This window comes from Saccoglossus kowalevskii, chromosome 16 (genome assembly GCF_978046115.1).
Source record: "Saccoglossus kowalevskii chromosome 16, keSacKowa6.1, whole genome shotgun sequence".
Lineage (NCBI taxonomy): Eukaryota > Metazoa > Hemichordata > Enteropneusta > Harrimaniidae > Saccoglossus > Saccoglossus kowalevskii.
This window is the reverse complement of record NC_140656.1, coordinates 307365-314731: the sequence shown is the minus strand read 5'-3', so window position 1 is coordinate 314731 and position 7367 is coordinate 307365. Positions and strand designations below refer to the sequence as shown.

General features: G+C 38.7%; 1 long non-coding RNA gene across 1 annotated transcript; it reads left to right on the top strand.

Annotated features, from left to right (window-relative positions):
- Positions 1-4826: 4826 nt before the first annotated feature.
- Positions 4827-6063, top strand: LOC146733598 (uncharacterized). Its single transcript, XR_014926651.1, has 2 exons — positions 4827-5373; positions 5716-6063. It is a non-coding gene; the product is annotated as an uncharacterized LOC146733598 (long non-coding RNA).
- Positions 6064-7367: the final 1304 nt, after the last annotated feature.

Genomic DNA, 7367 nt, shown 5'->3' with positions numbered 1-7367 from the left:
GAGAATAGGTCACCCAAAGTTAAAAAGAAACCTGAGGATAAGAAATCAGTAAGTACAAGTAGCTACAAAAGGGGTACTGTAGAAAATGGTGTGTATGTGCCATATGTATATGATAGGGATACCGATGAACAAGTTATAAGACTAATAGAAGCCAGATCAAAATGGACAGAAATTGACCAGAGGAGAGCACAATTGGCTGATCCAGACATACAATGGATGGTTGAAGCCAAGGAGGGTGCAAATGGTCGTCCAAATTGGATAGATATATCAGGTCTGTCATATGTAGCTAAATCATATTGGGCAGAATGGGACCTTATGATTATGAAGGAGGGGGTATTGTATCGTCAGTGGCAATCGACTGATGGAAAAACAATACGTAATAAGTTAGTAGTTCCAGATGTGTTTAAACCCATAATATTGGATGAACTGCATGGTGCTAAAACTTCAGGACATCTTGGGGTTAAGAAAACCACTGATAGAATCAGACATAATTATTACTGGCGAGGTATAACAGTGGATGTTAGGAGTTGGATAAGAAATTGTGATAAATGTGCTATAAGAAAGAGACCAACTAGAAAGTCAAGAGGTCCACTCCAACAGTATGCAACTGGGTCACCTATGCAGCGAGTTGCATTAGACTTACTTGGCCCATTTGATACAACTGAGCACGGTAATAAAATTGTCTTGGTTATTGGCGACTACTTTAGCAAATGGATGGAATCACACCCACTTCCTGACCAAAAGGCAGAAACAGTTGCTAAAGTATTTGTCCGTGAATTTGTATGCAAACTCGGAATTCCGCAACAATTGCACTCTGATCAGGGACGAGAGTTTGAGGCGCAGGTGTTTCAGGAAATGACACACTTGCTTGGTTGCGAGAAAACACGCACAGCAGCATACAATCCAAAATCAGACGGAATGGTTGAGCGGTTCAATAAAACAATAGTTGCAATGGTTGGATCATTAATTGACCCAAATTTGAAAGATTGGGATGAGCAGCTAGCGTTTGCAACAATGGCATACAGGAGTACTCCAAATCTGTTGATGCTGGGCAGAGAAACATCCATGCCAATTGAAATTGCAATGAGTGGGGTCATAAATGAGGAAAATGATGACATCGGTACAGAGTATGTACAAGCACTGAGACATAGACTAAAAGAGGCATATGAGCGAGCGAGAATAGTTCTCAGAGTGAGTGCGCGACGTCAAAAACTAGATTATGATCGGAGACTTGTATACAAACCATTGAAGAGAGGTCAATTTGTATGGCTATTCAATCAGCAGAGGAAAAAGGGTGTCTCGATTAAACTTCGACCAATTTGGGAGGGTCCTTACATTATAGTAACTAAGTTGTCTGATGTTCTATACAGAATTCAGAAAAGTCCACGAGCAGTGTCGAAAGTAGTCCATTATGACCGCCTTAAACTTTATACAGGTGATTCAATGCATAGTTGGTTAGAACCAACAGATGATGATGAGTAGTCTAAAAATAGCAATAACCTGGTGTGAAGTAACAGCAACTTTTCTGGATCTTAACTTTATTTGAGATTGGTTTAAATTAGAATAGTTATAGCCTATCTGTGTTTAGTGCATAAAGAAAATATATAGACAATATACAATAGTATCCAGTTTTCCTTTACTGCACAAATTTGGAGAGGGTTTGATTAGATTGTGGGTGGGTGTATGGTTGTTGTACTATTGTTTGAGTATTATTTGAGTATGGATCGAGGAATGCTGGGAAATAGGGAGAAATGTGCGTATGTTGGATGATGTTTGATGTTTTTATACATTTTATTTATATATTATTCTATATTGTATTTTACTTTCTATTTTTAACATATTATTACTGTTGAATATCTGATCACTAGGGACACCCTATTACAGTACATTATGTATCTGATCAAGCCATTTGCTAAGTGGGGGATCACGGCTTGACGGGACGGTCAATGAACTAAGGAAGGTGCCATGTGTGAAACAGGCCTTTGATGTACTGAGTAAACTTAATATTAGACACTCTTTTAGTTTAAGTTACATTCTATCACTCTTGGGCCCAACTTTAGCCGTGGGAACTGTCAAGTACTAAGGTAACAACTGTGATTCTATATCACAAGATGATGACAAGTTTCAAGGGCGGTTCCCCTATAAAGTAATTAAAACTGCCCATCTTCCGTAAACAGATACACATGAGAAACTATGTGTTTATTGTTGCATTACCAATGGCATTGACCAACAGCTGCTAAACTAACATTTAGTCAGTCCTCGGTGAAACTTTCAGCAGTCAACAGCTCAAGTATGAGGCTCCTGCAAGATGACACTGTACGTTGTACTGTTACATACAGTCAATGATAGCTGGAAAGACCACAGACTATAGGGGTTACTAATGACTCTGTATCCAATGATGGAACCTACTCTATGGAGGCTACCTATTCCTGATCTTTGCCAGTACCTTTGTGTCACTGCTTGACTACTTGCTGTCTGCTACCGCATTGAGCTCCAGATCTGAATTTGCTACAATAACTTTACTCAACTGCGCACAGCTACTCTCCTCATCTCCATTGTGTGGGAGAACTACAATGTATACACCGTGGGCTTGACTTTCATCATGTGATCATCACTGAAGTTTGACACTGACTCTTTATTACCATTTTCACTAAGCTGATCAGATAAGTCTTTCTCTTTATATGCTAGCATGTATTAATTGTGATAGGGATATTTAGTATTAAATTTAGTTGTTATTATTTTATTCGAATGTGTATTGTGCTTTATTATGTCAGTCTACCCCTATAAAAGTTCCATCTTGCCTTCCCGACTCCTTCAGAGACCATTTTGAAATCCTATCCTAGACCGCCAAACCACGTCTACCACACATGTACGATGTATTTGTATTTATTAACTAATAACTCTACGTTGCGTGTGCGGTGTATTTGTATTTATTTATTTATTAACTAATAACTTGTACGTTGCATGTAAGGTGTATTTGTATTTATTAACTAATAACTTGTACGTTGCATGTACGATGTATTTGTATTTATTAACTAATAACTTGTACGTTGCGTGTACGGTGTATTTGTATTTATTAACTAATAACTCTACGTTGCGTGTGCGGTGTATTTGTATTTATTAACTAATAACTTGTACGTTGCATGTACGATGTATTTGTATTATTAACTAATAACTCTACGTTGCATGTAAGGTGTGTTTGTATTTATTAACTAATAACTTGTACGTTGCATGTACGATGTATTTGTATTTACTAACTAATAACTCTACGATGCGTGTACGGTGTATTTGTTTATAACATCGGCAAAAACAAAATGGCATAACGAACAATTACGCATGCCAGTGCATGACGTGTACGTGAACAGTTCGTTGTTTGGATTTTTGTGTTTATTTGGCGAGTTAGTAGTGGGCTAACCTTAAATCTGACGAATCGATCGACTTGTGGGGCGAATCGACTTTGGGACGAATCAACTTGTGGGACGAATCGACTTTGGGACGAATTAACTTGTGGGACGAATTGACTTGAGACGAATCGACTTGTGGGACGAATCGACTTGGGACGAATGTGATTTGGGACGAATCGACCATCCCCCGTCTCAATACCCATCTACTGCAAGGTGCCGAGAGGCAGATATCGCGTCCATCTCTCCTTGTTATGCTAAGTGACGGTCAAGAAGTTGATGCATATTTTGATCACAGTGCGACAAACATGTGGAAATAGGCTTCCTTCAGATCCGGGTCCTGTTGATCATAATTTGTGTGCCAAACTGAGTTAAGTGGTGTGATCATCTGAATGAATCCGATAACTGAACCATCGTCTGATTAGAATAAGGAACATGTGGGTGTAAGCCAGTATTGGAGCCTGTGAAAGTGGTGATTGTTCGCAATCTCCATTTGAATTACTAAAGCCCTTACTGGATTCCTAGACGATGGACCATATGATCTTTCATTGCCAGAAGTGGAAAGTGTAATAGAGTTATATACCCATGCTCTACTAATGAAGGTGCGAATGTGACTTATGAGACCAGTGCCACACAAAACAAAAACTGAGGCATAGTCCTACAGAATACGAGGGGGCAGGTGTTGAGACAGTTGTACCTCCAAAAACATACAAATGACCAATTGTGCCAAATGTGTAATCAACAGCAGGGTCTGACCCTGGTGAAAACCTGCAGTGCTGTGTAGAGTGGCACATACAACCTGACACAGCATCATTCATGCAAAGATAATGCAGACTGCAATAGAAGCCTTATAAAGGAGTGAAAGGCATAGCCTGAGTGTTGAAGGGTTAGTTCCCATGTAAGACCAAATAAAGTATGCACATATACTATGGGATGTCTAGAAATTAGGTTTGTCTAGTGTTTCACTGACCCTTGCAAGTTGCTGCTCATACTGTGACCCATTCTCCTTCCCAGAGTTCCTTGCGGTTAGATCACCGAAAGTATCTCTGCCACCACACACCGCCATTTTGTGGTGAAACACCACAAGACTTTTACTATGTGTATTATTTGCGTATTTTTTTTATTAGAGGGATCTTGTGTTGATTTATTCCTACTGATAAACTGATAGTTATACTACCCCTACGAGTAGATTAACGGGAAATAGCGGCTCCTTTTGGAGCCTCGGTCTGGTAAAAGTCCGAGGCGCTACCTGACAGAGGCTCCAAAAGGAGACGCTATTTCCCGTTAATCTACGAGGAGGGGTAGTATAACGAAGTTACACTGCGAATTTGACGAGTTTTGCACGGCTTATTTTAAATCCTGTGGTCATGGCGGATGCTTACAGCGCTATTGTGTAAATCGCAATTCTAAACCAGGTGTAGTCAACCGCAATTATCAGCCGTGCTCATTGGCTATAACAGATGTGTTGAAAAGCTCTAGCCAATCGGCATTTACTCAGCAGAGTTTGTTTTGTTTAACAATAGAATCCACCAACAGTGGACTTTATTGTATTACCATAACCAACACTGATTGGACCACGTAGAATTGCATATAAAACATTCGATCACGTGAATTTGGTGCTTATTTGTGAGAACAGTGTAGCACGTTGTTGGGTGAACTCCGGAGATCCGCCAGAATCATGTCCGCTCAAGAATTTGCTGCTCCGGAAATTGACTGGGATTTGGAAAACTGGTTGTCCCAAATTGATGTGGACGACGCCGAGGACTTTAAACTGAGCGATATTCAGAAAGAATTCCGTTTTTTGCCTCCAGTTGACAGCAAACAAGTCACCGAATACCAGCAGTCACGCAGACAACCAGACAACTCGCAGCGCTACAAAATGGGGCGTCAAAACATGGAATGAGTGGAAAGAGCAAAGCAGATGACTGATATCGCTGGGATAAAAGGTTATCATACTGGGCATTCAGGAAAGGTACGTATTAGAATTTGCACTTTAGTAATGCAATGTTCGATTTCCCCGTTGACGAGAAATAGTCATAACTTTATGTCGAAAATAATCACTACTCGTTAACTCCATTTATTCATGCAAACTGTTTGGTGGAATACCATTTAAATATTATATTCACTAGCACGATATGTCGGATTCATTTCACGCGATAAAGATTTAATGCAAACGGCTTTGGCGTGTTTTAAAAAAGCTGAACGATTGAACGTACTACAACAATATATTGATATTTTACATTGCTATGAGGTGGACTGTTACAGGCTATTGTACTTTCATATTGATACATTGTATTTTATTTTAATTAAACAGGTTACACAGGCAACCAAGCTGTTCCGGCAAAATTTCAACAAGCAGCTAAGAGCAGAAAGAACGGGTCACCCCAGTCTAGCAGCTACAAGCGGACAAGCGGACGAGCGACGAGCAGACGAAAGCGGTGTCAGACGCATTGCAGCCACCCAAACCGAAAACTGCGAAAGAAGCGAAAACGCACGACATATCCACCACCCCAACAGACGAGGACAAATCTAATAACACTGTCATAACCGATTCTTCCCAAGTGTCCGTGAATTTTGTAAAAGGAAATATGAAACTTGAAATACGTTTTTAAAATGTATCGTATAATCGTCATTGCGTATTTAAATAATTAAATGAGAATTCCACCTTGTTCTTTGTTTTCATTCAGTGGCCACCTGTTATGTTAATCAGCTTTTCACTCCTGTTGTGCTCATGAATATTTAAATTAACCCATTCATTATTAACAGTCCCGGCTTGTTAATCTATTGATCAAACAGTACCGTTAACAAGAATGCATAATTAATTAGGTTGAAACTGTCCGCTAACGAAAGTAAGAAACATAGTTAGAACAATGGGGACAAGACAAAAAGTAGTATAACTAGTTTTAAAATATTTCATCGATGGCTGATAATGATTTTTTTGCAAACGTACTAAAAACGATGAAATAGTATAATTTACAAAAGAAAATAATTCCATTGCGTAATAACAGTTACTAAGGTGTTACTCTGTTCATCAAACTGACCTTCCTGTGGATTGCCAGGCGACGAAATATAAACAAACGAAAGCACTTTGTAGTATTGACGACTAAATCGTGCACATCTTTTGTGCTACGGAAAGTAAAAAAAAATTTAGCTTCTCAATTTGAAATTAGCCAGATTCTACGAACAACGTGTACACTTTTGTCAGGTTCGAAAATTTAACACCTGCCTGACAATGTTTTGTTGGGCGTCTTTGTAAGTAGTTCCACTGTATCCACAATATTTAAAAAAAATTGAAACGGCCTCCATTTGGCCATCTTGAATCTGATTGTCAAACTAATACTTGTGCGTATGTGACAAGATGTATATATAAAAATTGAACATGTCAGATATTGCTATTTAACATTCATAAAACAAAATAGCTGCAAGTCGCCCATTGATGTGCATCAAGGTCCCATAATATCCAATGTATTTACCAAGTATGTATTCATATTTTTGAAATCATTCATAAACGACAGATCCGGTTCCGGAATGCAACAAACACTGGATTTTAATGATTTTTAGCACCAAAATGGCCACTATTCAGCAATTTTGAATCAATCATCAAACCAATACATCTGTATATCTATGACATGATGTATAATGAATACATAAAACTTGAACATAATCAGTAAAAGCCTGTCAGAGATATGGCTATTGAACAACATTCATTAAAACAAAATGGCTGCCAGTCGGCCATTTTTAATCCGATCTGAAAAATAGACTTCCATCAAGGTCCCATAATGTCCAATGTATGTACGAAATTTGAACAAACTCCATCTATAACAAAATGCAAGTAATCCTTGATTTTGATGATTTTTCAGCACAAAAATGGTGCCATTCAGCCATCTTGAATCAGTTCATGAAACAAATTAATGTGCATATGTATGATGTTTGTGTGAAGTTTGAATGTAATTGGTCCAGGCATGT